The following is a 22364-nucleotide window of genomic DNA, read 5'->3' on the forward strand; positions in this document are numbered from 1 at the left end:
AATATTGACACCTTGCTCCTTGAACATTATGCGACTAAATCTTGAGCTGTATTTATTTACAACTATTAACAGATGTTTTGCCTATTGACACTTTAATGATAATATAAATGTTTGCTAGTGAAACAAATACAAAGTACATCAACCAGTCAGCAGAGCCTTGCATTTGACTGCAGATGCAGCAGATGAATGACAAAACTGCTTAATTTTGGACTTTAGTTACATGTCAAAATCATGAAAAATAGAAACACTGGTGCATTCCTTCGACACCGCTCATTGTAACATGACTGATGCACTGTTCCTAAGTGGCAAAAATTTTGTACCACATAATTTCATACTATAAAATAATTGACCTTCAAAAGCTCTGGTTTCCTGGGGTATTTTTACGCTGGATTATTTTTGAGATGTCAAAGGAATGGGGCATGTCAATTCATTAACTCTATTGTGGAGCACTGGGTAACTGTTTAAGTCTAAGATTTAGTAGTGCCAACAATAATTCTACATATGTAAGGTTTATTGACACATCTGTGCCACCTGAACAGGACTCTGCAAGTCCTATGTCCAGAGATACATAGATAAAACACTTAGTAATTTTCTTGCTGGCTTGGGTTTTTTCTCATTTGAGCAATTATTGCAGTTCCTTTGCTGGTGAATGTTGCTTGCAATAATTGACAGAAAATTTACACAAATAAAGTCCACACTCTTTTATCCCTGAGCACCATATGATCTGAACTGAACAATGACTTGGTCGTAGAAGCCAAAATGTAATGGTGGAAGCTCGTTGCTCTCAATGTGACCAGTAGCATTCTATAAGATCCCAATATATTGGAGCAGACTTAGGCTGTTTTGGCCCATCGACTCTGCTCTGCCAGACCCTCTCAACCCTATTTTCCTGCCATCTTCCCATAACCTTTGATGCACTTTCTAATCAAGAAATTTACCAAACTTCACTTTAAGTGAATCCAATGATGGTCTCCCAAGCCATCTGTGGCAATGAATTCCACAGATTCACCACCCTCTGGCTGAAGAAATTCCTCCTCATCTCTGCTCTCAAGGGGCTTCCTTCTGCAGAAGGAAGACTTCGTGTTTAAGATGGCACTGGTGAACCTCTACAACTTCTGGCTGGTGGTTAATGAAACAAAGATAGCAAATAAATGCTTTGTTAACTACACTTTTTTTGGCAAAAGATCATTGCAAGTAATGGTCTGTAACTTCCTTTTGGACTTGGAGGCAATTCAATGTGGCAGAACCAAGGCAAAGCAAGGCAGCAGGCCCATCGCCTAGAACTTGGAGGAGCATAAGAGATTGGACATAGGTCGAATCAAAGCCACAGGTTCCAGGAGTCAGACACGACTGAGCATGTCGTGCAGGTGAAGATTTACAGGCTAAGTCGAAGCAGCGAAGTCCAGTGTATCCAAGCGACAGAGCCTGCTCTTCATACAGAGAGTTAAGTTGCGGGCCAGATTGTAAAGGTCAGAGTGTTGAGGCCCGAGGTGAGGTATGGTCAGTCCAGATTGCTGCTCAAAGCAGCAGAAACTAATGTTCAAATGGAGATTCAAGCACCGGGCCAGATTGAAAAGGTCAAGGTGTCAAACAGGTCAGGGTGTCGGGGCTAGAGGTGAGGTATGGGCCAATTAAGATCACTGCTCCACGACGTTTACTCGGCTCTGCACTAAGCTTTGGGACTCTCTTGCGAACATCAGTTCAGAAACACTATTTGCTTGCGGTTACTGTTTGCATGATTTTTTTCATTGCACATTGGGGATTCAACATCTTTTTTATGGGTTATTTTATTTTATGAACATGATGAGTTTTTTTAATTCTCTGCACATTGGGTGTTAAACGGGCGTTTTTTTATATATATGGGGTTTGTTTCGGGGTTTCTTGTTTCATGGCTGCCTGTTAGGAGACAAATCTCAAGGTTGTATAATGTATACATTGATAATAAGTGTACATTGAACTTAGAATATCCTTCTATTCTGAAGCTGTGCCCACTGGTCCTAGACTCTTCCAGTATTGGAAACATCCTTTCCATGTCCACTCTGTTCAGGCCTTTTCAATATTCAATAGGTTTCAATTAGATCTTTCTTCTAAACTATAGCAAGTACAGAACCAGAGCCATCAAATGCTCCTCAAATGTTAAACCTTTCATTCCTCAGGTCATTCCTGTGGTCATTCCTGTAAACCTTCCCTGGATCCTCTCCAATGCCAGCACGTCTTTTTTTTTAGATAAGGGACCCAAAACTATTCACGATACTCCAAATATAGTCTAACCAGTGTCTTATAAAGCCTCAGCATTACATCCTTCTTTTTATATTTTGGTCCTCTCGAAATGAATGCTAACAGGAGCACAACTGAGAGCATCCTGCCGGGATGCATCACTGCCTGGTATGGAAACTGTACCTCCCTTATGCAGAGAGTGGTGCAGTGGTGCAGACAGCCCAGCGTGTATGTGGATGTGAACTTCCCACTATTCAGTACATTTAAAAAGACAGGTGTGTAAAAAGGGCCCGAAGGATCATTGGGGACCTGAGTCACCCCAACCACAAACTGTTCCAGCTGCTACCCATCCCAGAAACAGTACCACAGCATAAAAGCCAGAACCAGCAGGTTCCAGGACAGCTTCTTCCACCAGGTTATCGGACTGCTTAATTCATGCTGATATAATTGTATTTCTATGTTATATTGCCTGTCCTGTTGTACATACCATTTATTACAAATAACTGTAAATTGCACATTACACTTTTAGACAGAGACGTAACGTAAAGATTTTTACTCCTCATGTATGTGGAAGATGTACAGTGGCATGCAAAAGTTTGGACACCCCTGATCAAAATTTCTGTTACTGTGAATAGCTGAACGAGTAAAAGATGAACTGATTTCCAAAAGGCATAAAGTTAAAGGTGACATATTTCTTTACTATTTTAAGCAAAAAAACTTCTTTATTTTCATCTTTTACAGTTTCAAAATAACAAAAAAGGAAAAGGGCCCGAAGCAAAAGTTTGGGCACCCTGCATGGCAGTACTTAGTAACACCCTATTCAGAAAGTTCAAAGGAACATCTAAACAAGCCTGATGCATTTTGGAAACAAGTCCTGTGAACTGATGAAGTTAAAATAGAACTTTTTGGCCGCAATGAGCAAAGGTATGTTTGGAGAAAAAAGGGTGCAGAATTTCATGGAAAGAACACCTCTCCAACTGTTAAGCACGGGGTGGATCGAGCATGCTTTGGGCTTGTGTTGCAGCCAGTGGCACAGGGAACATTTACTGGTAGAGGGAAGAATGAATTCAATTAAATACCAGCAAATTCTGGAAGTAAACATCACACCGTCTGTAAAAAAGCCGAAGAAGGAGAAAGGATGGCTTCTACACCAGGATAATGAACCTAAACACATCTCAAAATCCACAATGGACTACCTCAAGAGGCGCAAGCTGAAGATTCTGCCATGGCCCTCACAGTCCCCTGACCTCTAACATCATCGAGAACCTGTGGATAGACCTCAAAAGAGCGGTGCATGCAAGATGGCCCAAGGATCTCACAGAACTAGAAGCCTTTTGCAAGGAAGAATGTGAGAAAATCCCCCAAACAAGAATTGAAAGACTCTTAGCTGGCTACAAAAAGCGTTTACAAGCTGTGATACTTGTCAAAGGGGGTGTTACTTAGTACCGCCATGCAGGGTGCCCAAACCTTTGCTTCGGGCCCTTTTAGCCCTTTTAGCTTCGGGCAGTGTTAGCTGTGAGGAGGATGCTAAGAGGATGCAGGGTGACTTGGGCAGGTTAGGTGAGTGGGCAAATTCATGGCAGATGCAATTTAATGTGGATAAATGTGAGGTTATCCATTTTGGTGGCAAAAACAGGAAAACAGATTATTATCTGAATGGTGGCCAATTAGGAAGAGGGGAGGTGCAACGAGACCTGGGTGTCATTATACACCAGTCATTGAAAGTGGGCATGTAGGTACAGCAGGCAGTGAAAAAGGCGAATGGTATGCTGGCATTTATAGCAAGAGGATTCGAGTACAGGAGCAGGGAGGTCCTACTGCAGTTGTACAAGGCCTTGGTGAGACCACACCTGGAGTATTGTGAGAAGTTTTGGTCCCCTAATCTGAGGAAAGACATTCTTGCCATAAAGGGAGTACAAAGAACGTTCACAAGATTGACTCTTGGGATGGCCGGACTTTCATATGAGGAAACACTGGATCAACTATGCTTATACTCGTTGGAATTTGGAAGATTGAGGGGGGATCTTATTGAAACATATAAAATCCTAAAGGGATTGGACAGGCTAGATGCAGGAAGATTGTTCCCGATGTTGGGGAAGTCCAGAGCGAGGGGTCACAGTTTAAGGATAAAGAGGAAGAGGATTTAGGACCGAGTTGAAGAAAAACTTCTTCACACAGAGAGTGGTGAATCTGTGGAATTCTCTGCCACAGGAAACAGTTGAGGCCAGTTCATTGGCTATATTTAAGAGGGAGTTGGATATGGCCCTTGTGTCTAAAGGGATTGGGGGCATGGAGAGAAGGCTGGTACAGGGTTCTGAGTTGGATGATCAGCCATGATCATACTGAATGGCAGTGCAGGCTCGAAGGGCCAAGTGGCCTACTCCTGCACCTATTTTCTATGTTTCTATGTATTCCTTTTTTGACCAGGGGTGCCCAAACTTTTGCATGCCACTCTATGTAATAAAGTAAATTCAATTCAACATTCCATTTGTCTTGCTTACTGCCAGCTGAAGCTGCAAGTTAACCTTTAAGGAATCCTGCACTAGGACTCCCAAATCCATTCACACTTCCAATTTGTGTATTTCAAAGTTTAGTTTTATTGTCAAAGTATGTGTGTACAGTAATGCTCTGATATTTGTCTACTCCAAATCGCCATTAAATACAAGAAAAATCAAGGATATTGATGAAAGAAAAGATATCAACTATCAACTCCCCCTTCGGTATGAAAAGGAAAAGAAACAGAACTTGCAGACCCTGAAATCAACCCCCCCCCACTTTCCTGCGGCAATAAACGGTCACAATAACAAATCACCGACCCCATACACATAACAATCCTCTCCTCGCTCACAGAAAAGAACAGCGACAATAGCACCAAACCCCCAACACTTACACACAAAAAAATTAACAGGTCACCCACCCGCCAATCATCCACAAGAAAGAAACACTGAAAAATTGAAGGAAACCAATATAAAGTACAGTCCAATAAACAGATAAATATCAGAATATGGGAAACGTCTTTTTGTCTGCATATGAGGAGAGCAGCAACACAAACTCAGTCCTTCCATAATGAGTGTCTGCTGACTCAGGGCTGATCGCGCCGATACAGCTGCTGGCCGTCTCTGTTGGGAGCCATCGCTGACCCCTCCGCATTCACCTCGATGCTTCAGCCTTCCTCACTGCTTTGAGATGAAGTCTTTCATGTCCCCATGCCTCATCTCTGGTGCTTTCCATGAGTTAGCTCGTGTTCTCAGACCTTTTTGGACCCCATCTCTGATCTCCACAAGGCAGCTCTCCAAGCACAGCATAGCGTTGGATCCTTCGATCGAGTTCCAAACTCCAACAGTTCCAAATTCACGGGTTCCAACAGTTTCCATAAAACAAGCAAGACAAAAAGAACAAGCAGAAGGCATAAAAGAAGTGAAATAATTGGAGAGATTTGCTGTCTGGAAGTTGCTACCCAATTTGTATCTGCACCCCATTTAGAAAATAGTATACATTTTTATTCCTTCTACCAAAGTGTATGACTATACACTTTCCTATGCCGCATTCCATCTCCACTCCTTTGACTATTTTCCTAATCTGTCATAATCCTCTGTTTCTGAGGAATACTGATGTACTGAGGGCTCTTGGAACTCAAATCTATAGTTCCCTGAAAGAGAATAAGGTGGTAAAGAAAGCATTTGGCATGCTTGTATTCATTGGTCTGGTCATTGAATATGAAAGTCAGGAATTCATGATGCGCCTTAGTTAGGCCTCATTTAAAAATATTGTATGCAGTTCTGGTCAACACACTATAGGAAGGATGTGGAGGCTTTGGAGAGGAAACATTAGAAATTCTTAAAGATTTTGTCCGGATTGCGGTGTATAAGGAAAAGAAGAGATTGGATAAAGATGTGTTGTTTTCATTTGAGCAATGGAGGCTGAGGAGCAGCCTGAAAGTGGTGCCTAAAATTGTGAGAAGCATGGGTAGGGTAGACGGTCATTATCCCAGGATAGAAATATCAAACACCAGAGGGCATTTGTTTATGGTGACGGAGGGATAGTTTAAAGGAGATTGAGGAGTTTTGTAAGGCAAATATTTTAACAGAATGGTAGTTGCCTGAAACACACTGTGAGGAGAGGTAATAGAAGCAAATATACTCGCAGTGTAACGCTCAGGGCTATCGGCTCGTGTTTGTCTAGGGGAAACCCTGTCCGCCCGCCAAACCGTGTCTCACATTTGTTTAGTTGCTGTGTAATGCACCCTGGTACAAACTCACACATAAAATATCAGACAGCACACAATGTACGCATCCAGCACGTCCTTCCTCTTCGGTTCTCCTCCTGAAAAGCCCGCGCACTGACCCAGGTTCCCACACATACAGAAAGAATAAAATAGCTTCCATTGGTTAGTTCCTCTGTTATCTATAACTATAACCCAAGCATTTCAGCTGCAGGGAACATTACCTCATAGTTAACATTACAAAGAAGCCATTTCATTATAACATTTCAGAGAAGCAATTTTATAATTCAGACATCCCACCATGCAAGAACTCATTTCAGGGAGGTAGCAGTTTGCGGGAGACTTCCGGGAGAGGTGGGATGTCTGCAACAGAGTAGCTCCTTAGCAGCTAGCCAGCTAGTTTAAAAAAAAGTTGCCTCACAGGTAGATAGAGTAGTTAAGAATGCTTATGGGGTGTTAGCTTTCTTAAGTCGAGGGACAGAGTTTAAGAGTCGCGATGTAATGATGCAGCTTGATAAAACTCTTGTTAGGCCAGACTTGGAGTACTTTGTCCAGTTCTGGTCGCCTCACTATAGGAAGGATGTGGAAGCATTGGAAAGGGTACAGAGGAGATTTACCAGGATGCTGCCTGGTTTAGAGAGTATGTATTATGATCAGAGATTCAGGGAGCTAAGGCTTTACTCTTTGGAGAGAAGGAGGATGAGAGGAGACATGATAGAGGTGTACAAGATAATAAGAGGAATAGATAGAGTGGATAGCCAGCACCTCTTCCCCAGAGCACCACTGCTCAATACAAGAGGACATGGCTTTAAGGTAAGGGGTGGGAAGTTCAAGGGGGATATTAGAGGAAGGTTTTTTACTCAGAGAGTGGTTGGTGCGTGGAATGCACTGCCTGAGTCAGTGGTGGAGGCAGATACACTAGTGAAGTTTAAGAGACTACTAGACAGGTATGTATGGAGGAATTTAAGCTAGGGGGTTATGTGGGAGTCAGGGTTTGCGGGTTGGCACAACATTGTGGGCCGAAGGGCCTGTAATGTGCTGTGCTGTTCTATGTTCTAAATAACGTTAGCTATGCTAATGAACGAATGACACCTGTTAAACTCACCTCAACATGTCTCTTACAGTCTTAACCCACCATGGACAATAGAAAAGTCATTGTTGCAAACAGTGCAGCGAGCAACACTGTCATTATTTTGACCCCTATTAAGCAGGGGTACACTTTAGTGTAGTCTAGGGAGAGGTACATTTTATATTTTTTTTGGAACACTCTGCAATGGTGCGCTCTCGCTCGCGCTCTCTCTCTCTCTCTCTCTCTCGTGGTCGCTTGCGCGCTGTCAAGCGCTCTTGGTTGCTTTCTCTCTCACTCACTCTCTCGCTTGCTTTCGCTCTCGCTTTCTCGCTCGCGCGCTCGCTTGCTTTCGCTCTCACTCGCTCTTTCTCGCTTTCTCGCTTGCTCGCGCGCTCGCTTGCCTTCACTCTCGCGTGCGCACTCTCTCTCGTCGCTCTCGCGCTCTATCTTGCTTTTCTCTCGCTCGCTGTCAAAAAAATTGATTTCCGTGATATTGTATATAATTTGCGGGCATCAGGGAGCCACTATTAATATGTGGCAGACTCCCGGAAGTTCCGGGAGAGGTGGGATGTCTGATAATTAGCAGTTAACATTACAGTTAATATTACTGAGAACCCTACATTCTCCCCCCACCGAATTAAGTCATGCCCTCATGACATTCAGATAATTCGCCAACCCTTCCTGCAGAACACACAGCCCTATCCAAGTCCAGAAAGCAGTGACATAACTCCTCAAAACAGTAGAGATCACACCCTGCTCCCCAGGCACTACATAGGCCAACCTCTCCGAGGGGGTTCCTAATCCTCTGAGACCTCCGTAACCCCTCTTCAAGCTCCTCTGTCTCAGCCACTACTGGGGACACTTTGGGGCTACCTGGCGAAACCTCTGGCGATCTGTCACTCAAACCCCTCTGCAACTCTGAGCCCCCTGCCTCGGGTTCGGGCCACCCTCCCTCTCCTTCAGAGTCCAGCTGCACTTCCTGTTGTACACCAATAGCCCCCCTCACCTCCCCTGATGCAGTGGGAGAAGGGCCTGGAGTCTCTTCCTCTGTCACGGGGGAGTTAGTGAATGGCAGCATGTACCATACATCCGAATCCTCATCCTCTGAATCAGTATCCCTGTCCAGGGCTAGGCCCGGCCCCGTCTCTTTTGCGGTGGGCTCTTCCCTCACCCCGCGCCTCCACAGAGTCCTCGTACTCGGCGTAAACTCCAATTTGGGCTCTTGGTCTGCCTGCACCTCTTGGCCCAGGGGCAATAGGTGGTTCCGATGGAGTATCTTGACAGGCCCCTTCCCGTCCTCTGGCCTCACCCAGAAAACTGGTAGGTTTGGCATCTGATTTTCTACCACATAGCGTGTGGCCAACAAGCGATCAGCCAACTTGTGCTTTCCAGGTAATCCCAAATTCCTTATGACGACTCGGTCTCCCAGCAGGAGTTGGGAGAACTTCACTTTCTGGTCATACCTCCTCTTATTTCCCCGATTCTGCTTGGCGGCTGCCCCAGCCAATTCGTAAGCCCTTCTCAGCTTTCTCCTTATATCAGACACATACTTCAGATAAGGCTTCGGCTGCACGTCACCCGCGTCATTCCCGAAACAGAGGTCAATGGGCAACCTCGCCTCGCGGCCACACATCAGATAATAGGGCGAATACCCAGTAGCTTAATTGTGTGTACAGTTGTAACAGTGAACCAGATGCCCAATATGTTGGCTCCATCTGCTCTTTTTGCTGATCTCTAGAGTCCCGAGCATGTCTAGCAATGTCCGATTAAACCTCTCTGGCTGGGGATCGCCCTGCGGATGATAGGGTGTGTCCTCGATTTCTCAACTCCCAGCATGCCCAGTAACTCATAGATGAGCTTACTCTCAAAGTCCCGTCCCTGATCATTATGTATCCACCAGGGAAGGCTATAATGCACGAAATACTTCTCCCATAACACTTTTGCCACTGTAGTCGCCGTCTGGTCCTTGGTTGGAAAAGCCTGAGCATATCTAGTGTAGTGGTCCATGATGACTAAGACATTCGCCGTGTTGTTGGCATCGGGTTCTATGGACAGAAAATCCATACACACCATGTCCAGGGGCCCTGCAGTCTGCAAGTGTGACAAAGGAGCGGCCTGCACAGGCAGTGTCTTCCGGCGTATGCAGCGAATGCACGACTTGCAGTACTCTTCAACCTCCGACTTCGTTTGAAGCCAGTAAAACCTGTCTTTGAGCAATCCATCGGTCTTCTCCACCCCCAGATGTCCAGACTCATTGTGCAGTGACTTCAACGCAATCTTCCGATACTTCTCAGGCAGGACCAACTGTCAACACCGAGGTCAGACCCAGGGTGATGTGACCCGGTATAAAATTTGTTTCCTCAACTTCAACCGAGGCCATTCTCTCAATAATGGAGGCACCGAAGCGTGTTTCGTCTTCTCTGCCCACGCCATATCCCCCTTTTCCAATGCCTGGGTCATCTCACTGAGCAGCTGCCACTTCCCCCGGGCTCAATTCCAGCAGCTGCTTGGTCTTCAAAGCAGTCAAGTCACAGTAAGCTGGGGGTAGGGCGTCGTCAGAAGCCCCCAGGGGGTCCACCGCGCGATACAGCATATCCTTTTCCTCAGCCTTCACAGTGATAGCGAACTGACACATGGCCTACACCCCAGAGGCAGGAATGCTCTCCCACTCCTGGTCCCTCTACAGTTCCTCATGCACCCGTTGGGACAAAACGTCCGCATCGATGTTCTGGCTCCCCGGCCGGTACTTCAGGCTGAAATCATATAACGACAAGGCCGCCAACCACCAATGACCTGTAGCATCCAGTTTCGTCGACGTCAGGATATAAGTAAGAGGGTTGTTGTCCGTCCTCACCTCAAACTTGGCCCCGTAGGTATAGTCACTCAGCTTATCCACCACCACCCATTTCAACGCCAGAAACTCCAACTTGTGGGTGGTATAGTTTCTCTTGGAGGGTGACAAACTCCGGCTGACAAACACTACAGTTCTCAACCCGGCACCCTGATCATGATACAAGACGGCCCCTCATCCCTCTCGGCTGGCATCGGTGTGTAGTACATAGGGTTACCGGGGGTCTGCAAAAGCCAGCACTAGTGCCTGGGTCAGCAACTCTTTCAGCAATTTAAAGCCTCCTCATATTTTGCATCCCACCTCTGTTGGCTCCGACAGGTTGAGATAGTCTCCAGTCTCCCGTCCCCTTTTACTTTTCTGCCCGGGGGTGGGGGGGGGAGTAACCACGCAGAAGCTGGTTCAAGGGGTGACTCACTTTGGCGTAGCCCTTCACGAATCTCCAATAATAACCACAGAACCCCAAGAACGAGTGCAGAGCGCTCACGGTCTGGGGCCTTGGCCACATGGTCACCGCTTCTATCTTAGACTGGTCTGTAGCTACAGGCTAGTGCGTCTTTGACCCTCAGGACTGTATACTGGTCGGGGACAGTGTGCCGGTTCAGGGTCCTATTGCTCTCACACATGCGTACCTTTCCGTTCTTCTTCCAGGCCACTACTATTGGAGACGCTTAAGGGCTTTGGGATTCAGAGATGATCCCAGCTTCCTTTAACTTTCACAGGTGCTGGTGCACATCTTCTACATCTGCAGGGGCTAGTCACCGCGACCTCTCTCTGAATGGGGTGTCCTCAGTCACCCGGATGGTGTGGCGAGTGCTCTTGGAACAATCCACATCAAACTCGCCAAGCGAAAAAACATCTTCCAGCTTCAACATCTTCTCCACCAGCCTTTTCTTCCAACCCAGTGGCACCAGCGAGTCCCCAAAGTTAAAGGCCTTAGCAGTCAGCTTCCCTCTGTTTTCCAATTGTCCCCCCACCCCAGCAGGCCTCACGGGGGCACTCGACATTACAGTCACTGGGAACAAATGCGCCAGGGGCATCCCTCTCTTAAAGGTGATTTCTCTCGTTGTGGTGTTCCTGACAATCACAGCCAACCTATTCGCCTGTACCACTTCGGGCCTCTGCACTTCGGGCCTCACCAGCACCCCAGCCGGAAATCGTGACTCCTCCCCAAGGTCTTCCGGGGCGTCCACTGAAAGGGCCTCGCCGTCAAGCACACCGGGAAATCTGGGGGTTCCCATCACCCTCGCTACTTCCCCAGGCCTTATTACCTCGCTTCAGTATCTGGCCCAGGGTGGCTTCGCACTGCCTCAAAAGCAGCTCAAAACATTGGGTGCACAGCCTGGGTCTCCAAAAAAATTCTCACCCGTCTTTTCCTGGCAGGCCCCGTGAGCCTCCGCACCACAGGGATGTTGGTCCCCACCAGAATTGAAGCACCTCCCTGTCTCAACTGGGTCCAGACAAACCAGCACTAACATCTCCAGAACTTCAGACACTCCCACATCGGCTTCTGAAAACTCCAGTCTCACTGATAAACACCCATCATATGGATAATCCCCAGCACTGACGCCCCAAGTCTCCAGTGCACTGAATGGGGTCATGGGCAAATGCTTTAAATACTGGTTGTAAAACAAATGGTATAGAAACGTGACCTGCGACCGGGTGTCGAGTATGGCTTTAGCAGAGATTCCCTCTATCCGTAGCGACACGCTGGATCAGGGTCCCACTAATCCTTCTGGAGTCGGGTCTTTTGCTTTCGGGGGTTCCTTGGTACATCGCTGGGAACGTGTTCCCCTAGAGACACCAGGTCGTTCACTCACTGGATGTCCTCTAAGTTTCCCGACACCTCTTCCTGCTTGGATGCCCGGGGTTCTCCCCCTCTGAGGGGCTCCCTGCTGCTCACATTCCCGCTGGAGGTGGCCCTTTTCCCCACAGTTATAGCACACCCCCTGCCACTCACATTCTCTCTAAAAATGTCTCTCTTTCCTGCAGTTATAGCACACGCTACTGGCCACCCCTCTTCTTGCGGAACCCCCACCACTCACTGCCCTGTACGCTGTCTGTCCCCTGGGGGTGAGGGGGGGTCCCTGCCTACCGACCCCTCTGTTTTCAGTTCAGCCACCGCCTCCTTTATCAATTTTCGGGTGGAGCCGGCTCTGCTCACTTCACCACCAGGCGCTACACCTGAGGATTTCACCCCACTGACAGAGTCCTCCCGCGGCCTCAACGTGTTTTCATCCCCCCTCACATCTCTGATCAACTGAATGAACGTCAGAGGAGGGCGCGTTTTATAGGACTGCCGGACACTCCAAGCAATCTTGTCCTCAGCTTGGGCACCCCTAACTACCTGATCGATCCTTAACTAATCCACCCGTTCAGCCCGAATGATCCTCCTCCTCAGCGCCGCAGACCCCCAAGCCGTCTCTCTAGCCGAAAGGGGTACGTGGAGAGCATCTCACCCTGCTCCTGACGCATGTTTTGAAACACCCCGAGGAGTTCCCGGTCAACCCAAAAGCACTCTCCAAAAGCCTCCAGGTAATCCTTCAGAGTGACTGCGGGCTGGTTGTCCCTCACCCCTCGCACTACCGTAGCTGCCACTCCCCGCAAACTTTCAACAAATCGCTGTCGTTTTTTCTCATCCGAGCACTGCCACTCACTTAACAACTGTGTCATTTGCTCTATCCACATCTCATAATCTTCTTCCACTTCAGGGGTGGGTGTTATCATAGAGAAAATTCTTATCCTCTGGCGGGGCCCCTCTGCCTTTTTCGCCAAGGAGGTAATGGCAGATGGCAATTCGGAACCCTCGCCTTTCGCTAAAGGGCGGGAACTAACCAATTTTTCCAAATCTGACCAGTGCTTTCCTTCATCCTCCAGTACCAAAAGAATTCATTCCCTAAGATCTCCTCCCCCCTCTGCCAGCGACTCAGCTCACTGAGCTTCGACCCCTCCCTCCCTGTCAATTTGCAGACGCCATGGTCCCACCTCCCCTGGGACACCAGTCTCCTCTGGCGACTCCACCCCTCCTATGTCCTCGCCTGTCTGCACCAACACTATGTCTGTACCTGCCTCAAAATCAAAGTTTCGCGATACAATTTCCACTTTTCAACAGCTTTAACCGTACTCAAACCTTGAAGTAACACATCATCCAGTACCTAGTCTCCACCCACCTCAACACACACGCCTTGCTCGCTGGCACCCTCTCAGCCGCACACCATCGCCGAAATGCAGCTGTCACCATCGCCACTGTACTTTAAACAGAGTGGTCACACAGCATCCACAGAATTCAATCTCAGATTAGTGAATTACAAATGTAATGCACAGGGCTATCGGCTCGTGTTTGTCTAGGGGAAACCCTGTCTGCCGGCCAAACCGTGTCTCACATTTGCGTAGTTGCTGTGTAATGCACCCTGGTACAAACTCACACATAAAATATCAGAGAGCACACAATGTATGATTTACATATTACACTTTATAAATCTTACTGGAACTATGTAATTTAAGGAGGTACAATATAAAAGGAAAGTAAAAGGCGCCAAACTTATCAGAGTTCAACCACTTCATGCACAACCGTTGGAGCTCAGTTACCACCATTCAATCTCCACCATTCAATCTCCTCCGACCTTGGCGATCTGCCGCCTGAGACCAACCACAGTGGTCGACCAGAGCGCGTCCAGCATGTTCTTTCTCTTCGGTTCTCCTCCTGAAAAGCCTGCTCACTGACCCAGGTTCCACACATATATCTGTAGATAGAATATCATAGCTCCCATTGGTTAGTTCCTCCGTTATCTATAACTATTACCCAAACATTTCAGCTACGGAGAACATTACATAGAAACATAGAAACATAGAAAATAGGTGCAGGAGTAGGTCATTCGGCCCTTCGAGCCTGCACCGCCATTTATTATGATCATGGCTGATCATCCAACTCAGAACCCAGCCTTCCCTCCATACCCCCTGACCCCTGTAGCCACAAGGGCCATATCTAACTTCCTTTTAAACATAGCTAATGAACTGGCCTCAACAGTTTGCTGTGGCAGAGAATTCCACAGATTCACCACTCTCTGTGTGAAGAAGTTTTTCCTAACCTCGGTCCTAAAAGGCTTCCCCTCTATCCTCAAACTGTGACCCCTCGTTCTAGACCTCCCCAACATCGGGAACAATCTTCCCGCATCTAGCCTGTCCAATCCCTTTAGGATCTTATACGTTTCAATCAGATCCCCCCTCAATCTTCTAAATTCCAACGAGTACAAGCCCAGTTCATCCAGTCTTTCTTCATATGAAAGACCTGCCATCCCAGGAATCAATCTGGTGAACCTTCTTTGTACTCCCTCTATGGCAAAGATGTCTTTCCTCAGATTAGGGGACCAAAACTGCACACAATACTCCAGGTGTGGTCTCACCAAGGCCTTGTACAACTGCAGTAGTACCTCCCTGCTCCTGTACTCGAATCCTCTCGCTATAAATGCCAGCATACCGTTCGCCTTTTTCACCGCCTGCTGTACCTGCATGCCCACTTTCAATGACTGGTGTATAATGACACCCAGGTCTCGTTGCACCTCCCCTTTTCCTAATCGGCCACCACTCAGATAATAATCTGTTTTCCTATTTTTGCCACCAAAGTGGATAACTTCACATTTATCCACATTAAATTGCATCTGCCATGAGTTTGTCCACTCACCCAACCGATCCAAGTCACCCTGCATCCTCTTAGCATCCTCCTCACTGCTAACACTGCCACCCAGCTTCGTGTCATCCGCAAACTTGGAGATGCTGCATTTAATTCCCTCATCCAAGTCATTAATATATATTGTAAACAACTGGGGTCCCAGCACTGAGCCTTGCGGTACCCCACTAGTTACCGCCTGCCATTCTGAAAAGGTCCCGTTTATTCCCACTCTTTGCTTCCTGTCTGCTAACCAATTCTCCACCCACACCAATACCTTACCCCCAATACTGTGTGCTTTAAGTTTGCACACTAATCTCCTGTGTGGGACCTTGTCAAAAGCCTTTTGAAAATCCAAATATACCACATCCACTGGTTCTCCCCTATCCACTCTACTAGTTACATCCTCAAAAAATTCTATGAGATTCGTCAGACATGATTTTCCTTTTACAAATCCATGCTGACTTTGTCCGATCATTTCAATGCTTTCCAAATGTGCAGGCCCCAGTCAGTTTAGATTGGCAAGAACATCACCTCCATAATTTCCATCAGCACAGGTGTACCACAAGGCTGTGTGCTTAGCCCCCGATCTACTCACTTTACAATTACGATTGTGTGGCTAAGCACAGCTCCAATGCCATATTCAAGTTTGCTAACAGCACCGCTGTCACTGGCCGAATCGAAGGTGGTGATGAATCAGCATAAAGGAGAGAGATTGAAAATCTAGCTGAGTGGTGCCATAGCAACAACCTTTTCCTCAATGTCAACAAGACAAAGGAGCTGGTTATTGACTTCAGGAGGAGGAAACGAGAGGTCCATGAGCTGGTCCTCATTGGAGGATCAGAGGTGGAGAGGGTCAGCAATGTTAAATTCTTCAGTGTTATTATTTCAGAGGACCTGTCCTGGGCCCAGGAGATGAGTGCAATTATAAAGAAAACACAGCCACACCTCTATTTCCTTAGGAGTTTGTGAAGATTCAGCATGACATCAAAAACTTTGACAAACTTCTATAGATGTGTAGTGGAGATATGTCGTACAGCCTGGTATGGAAACACCAATGCTCTTGAATGAAAATCCCACAAAAAGTAGTGGATATGGCCTGGTCCATCACAGGTAAAGCCGTCTCTACCATTGAGCATATCTGCAAGGAACGTTGTCACAGGAAAACAGTATCCACCCTCAGGGACCCCACCCACCATCCAGGTCATATTCTCTTGTCATTGCTACCATATGAAGAAGGTATAGGAGCCTCAGGTTGAGAAACAGTTGTTACCCCTCAACTATCAGGCTCTTGAACCAGAGGGGATAACTTCATTTTACCCTATATTGAAATGTTCCCACAACCTATGGCTCACTTTCAAGGACTCTTCAACTCGTATTCTATTTGAATGCCCAAGTTGGTGTGGTCCTTCATTGATTTTATTATTGGTTATATTCAATTATGGATTTATTGAGTATGCCTGCAAGAAGATTAATCTCAATGTTGTATATGGTGACATATATGTACTTTGATAATAAATTTACTTTGAACTTTGAAATGAAATTAGAAAAATTCAAAACTTGTGTCTTTCATGGTTACTGTCAGTGGTTGTAGGTAAAGTAATCATTCAGTCAGATTATAAATTGTCACACAACTTTTAGTTCTTCATTGACACAAGTATCTGAATATATAACTTTTAAGACGTATTAACTGGGATATATTTTGGGTGTAAGAATGCATGAATTCTGAAATTCTCTGGCAATAGCTGTCCTGTTAGGATTGGTATCCCCTCACTCCCTTGGGAAACATTAATCATACATGTGGAAGGTTATGTTTAAAGGAAGCATCATTATTCCTTTACAAGATGTCATAAAATTTCATTTCATAGTCATTTTCATAGTCATAGACATAAAATTGTCAGGATTTATTTCTGCTTGTGCCCATAATGTTCTACTTTTGGGGCAAGAACTTAATCCATGATTTGGAACTTGGTTCTCAATCATGTTTCTTTTCCCTCTGCAATTCTGTACCTTGTTCTGACCTCTTTCACTATTCCAGCAAAAGATGGACTATGTTTAAAAGTGCCTTCTATTTAATTTCTTCTTCCAGTTGAATGCCATCCAAATTTTAGTTTAGCTGCGGTTAAAAGCTAACTGCTTCTATTCTGCTTGCATGGCTTAAAAGGTCCTTGATTTGCTAATTTCTTATTCTGTTGGAATTCTTTGAGGAAATAACAGGCAGGGTAGACAAAGGAGAGTCAATGGCTGTTGTTACTTGAATTTTCAAAAAGCCTTTGACAAGATTCTGCACATGGGACTACTAAACAAGTTAAGAGCCCCATGGTATTACAAGAAAAATACTAGCATGGACAGAAGATTGGCTGACTGGCAGAAGGCAAAAAGTGGGAATAAAGAGGGCCTTTTTTGGTTGGCTAGCGGTGACTAGTGGTGTTCAACAGGGGTTGGTGTTAGGACTGCTTTTTACATTACATGAGAATGATTAAGATAGCAGAGTTGATGGTTTTATGGCCAAGTTTGCTACTGATATAAAGATAGGTGGAGGAGCAGGTCATGTTGAGAAAGCAGGAAGCCTGAAGAAGGACCTACACAGCTTGGGAGAATGGGCAAAGAACTGGCAGATGGAATATAGTGTAGGGAAGTGGACGAAATAAAGGCGTAGAATATTTTCTGTAATCGGGAAGCAAATTCAGTTATCAGAGGTGCAAATGGTCTTGAGAGTCCTTGTGCAGGATTCCTTAAATGTTAACTTGTACGTTGAAACAGTAGTGAGGAAGGCAAATGCAATGTGAGAATTCATTTTGAGAGGACTAGAAAATAAAAGTAAGGCTGTAATTTTAACGCAAACAACAGGAATTCTGCAGATGCTGGAAATTCAAGCAACATACATCAAAGTTGCTGGTGAACGCAGCAGGCCAAGCAGCATCTATAGGAAGAGGCGCAGTCGACGTTTCAGGCCGAGACCCTTCGTCAGGACTAACTGAAGGAAGAGTGAGTAAGGGATTTGAAAGCTGGAGGGGGAGGGGGATATGCAAAATGATAGGAGAAGACAGGAAGGGGAGGGATAGAGCCGAGAGCTGGACAGGTGATTGGCAAAAGGGGATACGAGAGGATCATGGGACAGGAGGTCCGGGAAGAAAGACGGGGGGGGTGACCCAGAGGATGGGCAAGAGGTATATTCAGAGGGACAGAGGGAGAAAAAGGAGAGTGAGAGAAAGAATGTGTGCATAAAAATGAGTAACAGCTGGGGTACGAGGGGGAGGTGGGGCCTAGCGGAAGTTAGAGAAGTCAATGTTCATGCCATCAGGTTGGAGGCTACCCAGACGGAATATAAGGTGTTGTTCCTCCAACCTGAGTGTGGCTTCATCTTTACAGTAGAGGAGGCCGTGGATAGACATGTCAGAATGGGAATGGGATGTGGAATTAAAATGTGTGGCCACTGGGAGATCCTGCTTTCTCTGGCGGACAGAGCGTAGATGTTCAGCAAAGCGGTCTCCCAGTCTGCGTCGGGTTTCACCAATATATAAAAGGCCACATCGGGAGCACCGGACGCAATATATCACCCCAGTCGACTCACAGGTGAAGTGATGCCTCATCTGGAAGGACTGTTTGGGGCCCTGAATGGTGGTAAGGGAGGAAGTGTAAGGGCATGTGTAGCACTTGTTCCGCTTACACGGATAAGTGCCAGGAGGGAGATCAGTGGGGAAGGATGGGTGGGACGAATGGACAAGGGAGTTGTGTAGGGAGCGATCCCTGCGGAATGCAGAGAGAGGGGGGGAGGGAAAGATGTGCTTAGTGGTGGGATCCCGTTGGAGGTGGCGGAAGTTACTGAGAATAATATGTTGGACCCGGTTGACACCCCCAGCCTCCCCCCTCCCCCCTCTGATCCCAGCTCTCATCCGTGCCGGGTCTTTACCATCCCCTCCGACCTTCAACTGTCGGAGGCAGAACGCTCTGTTCTCAGTAAGGGCCTCACGTTTGTCCCCCTTCGCCCACACCTCAGCGAGTTCCGTGTTCGCCACGATGCGGAACTTTTCTTCCGCCGTCTCCGTCTCCGAGCCTACTTCTTCGGCAAGGACTCTTCCACCCCCACCGATGACCCCTTCTCCCGTCTTCAACCCTCCTCTTCTTCATGGACACCCCGCTCTGGTCTTCTGCCTGCTCTGAATCTCTTTATTGCCAACTGCCGACGGGACATCAACCGTCTCGACTTCACCGCACCTTGTTCCCATTCCAACTTCACTCCTTCGGAACGCTCTGCTCTCCACTCCCTCCGCACTAATCCTAACCTTATTATTAAACCCGCTGATAAAGGGGGTGCTGTTGTAGTCTGGCGTACTGACCTCTACCTTGCCGAGGCACAGCGACAACTCGCGGATACCTCCTCTTATTTACCCCTTGATCGTGACCCCACCAAGGAGCACCAGGGCATTGTCTCCCACACTATCAACGACTTTATCCGCTCAGGGGATCTCCCATCCACTGCTACCAATCTTATAGTTCCCACACCCCGCACTTCCCGTTTCTACCTCCTACCCAAGATCCACAAACCTGCCTGTCCTGGCCGACCTATTGTCTCAGCTTGCTCCTGCCCCACCGAACTCGTTTCTGCATACCTCGAAACTGTTTTATCACCCCTTGTTCAATCCCTTCCGACCTATGTTCGTGACACTTCTCACGCTCTTAAACTTTTCGATGATTTTAAGTTCCCTGGCCCCCACCGCTTTATTTTCACCATGGATGTCCAGTCCTTATATACTTCCATCCCCCATCAGGAAGGTCTCAAAGCTCTACGCTTCTTTTTGGATTCCAGACCTAATCAGTTCCCCTCTACCACCACTCTGCTCCGTCTAGCGGAATTAGTCCTTACTCTTAATAATTTCTCCTTTTGCTCCTCCCATTTCCTCCAAACTAAAGGTGTAGCTATGGGCACCCGTATGGGTCCTAGCTATGACTGCCTTTTTGTTGGGTTTGTGGTACAATCTATGTTCCGTGCCTATTCTGGTATCTGTCCCCCACTTTTCCTTCGCTATATCGACGACTGCATTGGCGCTGCTTCCTGCACGCATGCAGAACTCGTTGACTTTATTAACTTTGCCTCCAACTTTCACCCTCAAGTTTACCTGGTCTATTTCCGACACCTCCCTCCCCTTCTAGATCTTTCTGTCTCTGTCTCTGGAGACAGCTTATCCACTCATGTCTACTATAAGCCTACTGACTCTCACAGCTATCTGGACTATTCCTCTTCTCACCCTGTCTCTTGCAAAAACGCCATCCCCTTCTCGCAATTCCTCTGTCTCCGCCGCATCTGCTCTCAGGATGAGGCTTTTCATTCTAGGACGAGGGAGATGTCTTCATTTTTTAAAGAAAGGGGCTTCCCTTCCTCCACTATCAACTCTGCTCTTAAACGCATCTCCTCCATTTCACGTACATCTGCTCTCACTCCATCCTCCCACCACCCCACTAGGAATAGGGTTCCCCTGGTCCTCACCTACCACCCCACCAGCCTCCGGGCCCAACATATTATTCTCCGTAACTTCCGCCACTTCCAACGGGATCCCACCACTAAGCACATCTTTCCCTCCCCGCCTCTCTCTGCATTCCGCAGGGATCGCTCCCTACACAACTCCCTTGTCCATTCGTCCACCCCATCCCTCCCCACTGATCTCCCTCCTGGCACTTATCCGTGTAAGCGGAACAAGTGCTACACATGCCCTTACACTTCCTCCCTTACCACCATTCAGGGCCCCAAACAGTCCTTCCAGGTGAGGCATCACTTCACCTGTGAGTCGACTGGGGTGATATACTGCGTCCGGTGCTCCCGATGTGGCCTTTTATATATTGGTGAGACCCGACGCAGACTGGGAGACCGCTTTGCTGAACATCTACGCTCTGTCCGCCAGAGAAAGCAGGATCTCCCAGTGGCCACACATTTTAATTCCACATCCCATTCCCATTCTGACATGTCTATCCACGGCCTCCTCTACTGTAAAGATGAAGCCACACTCAGGTTGGAGGAACAACACCTTATATTCCGTCTGGGTAGCCTCCAACCTGATGGCATGAACATTGACTTCTCTAACTTCCGCTGGGCCCCACCTCCCCCTCGTACCCCAGCTGTTACTCATTTTTATGCACACATTCTTTCTCTCACTCTCCTTTTTCTCCCTCTGTCCCTCTGAATATACCTCTTGCCCATCCTCTGGGTCACCCCCCCCCCGTCTTTCTTCCCGGACCTCCTGTCCCATGATCCTCTCGTATCCCCTTTTGCCTATCACCTGTCCAGCTCTCGGCTCTATCCCTCCCCCTCCTGTCTTCTCCTATCATTTTGCATCTCCCCCTCCCCCTCCAGCTTTCAAATCCCTTACTCACTCTTCCTTCAGTTAGTCCTGACGAAGGGTCTCGGCCTGAAACGTCGACTGCGCCTCTTCCTATAGATGCTGCTTGGCCTGCTGCGTTCACCAGCAACTTTGATGTATGTTGCTTGAATTTCCAGCATCTGCAGAATTCCTGTTGTTTGCGTTTAAATTCACTACTGCGAAGCCTCTTCCGGTGATGCCTACACCGAAGAAGTTTAGATCCTCTCTTCGACGGGAGTTCAGTGAAACCATCTCTCACTGCTCCCCATCTGTAATTTCTTCGGCTCTTCAACTTTTCGACCACACTTTGACTCAAACTCGCTATCACAGCCATGTATCCTTTCTTGGAACGTGCCTCCGTCGCCAACTTACTCCAGTTGGCTTTAGGATTCGTTTCCAAGCCTCTCAATTTGGACCTTCTGAGGATCCCAGGTACTCACATTTTATTGACTCTGCCTCTCGCCGCTTCTCCCGTCAAGCTCTGAAGGTGACGCTCTCCGCCATGAGGAGGTACTTGGTGTCCCTATCCCAGACCCTTCCACACCTTCGGGACACTTTCTTCGCCGTCTGTAATGGTCCTACCCGGTATTTCATCCTCCGTCGGATCCACGCCTGCAATCGCCGTTTTTTTGACTTTGTCATGTTAGGCAAAGATCGCAAGATCTTACATATACGGACTCCAGAGCCTGCCGGCCCCGACGCTAGCAGGCATGAACTTTCAATTGCGGCCCCTGCCATTGATCTCGGCGGCTCCAACACCTCAGGGCATATTCAAAACCCGGACTCCAGCAACGACCATGGACACCTTCACAGCGATTGCACAACCACCAACTGCGACTCCAGCCTTGAACTCCAGGCCGGGTCTTTATGTGCTGCTGTTGTGACTCCCGTCTCCCCTTCCCCCAACAACACTCCGCAGCCCCGTCTTCCTCAGATCCCACCGTCAGCTCCTGGGCCCTCAGAGGCTCCATCTTCCTCTCACCCCA

General features: G+C 47.4%; 1 protein-coding gene across 4 annotated transcripts in view; it reads left to right on the forward strand.

Annotated features, from left to right (window-relative positions):
- Window positions 1-22364, forward strand: part of mipol1 (mirror-image polydactyly 1) — a 414667-nt gene that overhangs the window by 201525 nt on the left and 190778 nt on the right. The gene's annotated exons all lie outside the window — the stretch shown is intronic.

This window comes from Mobula hypostoma, chromosome 1 (genome assembly GCF_963921235.1).
Source record: "Mobula hypostoma chromosome 1, sMobHyp1.1, whole genome shotgun sequence".
Classification (NCBI taxonomy): domain Eukaryota; kingdom Metazoa; phylum Chordata; class Chondrichthyes; order Myliobatiformes; family Myliobatidae; genus Mobula; species Mobula hypostoma.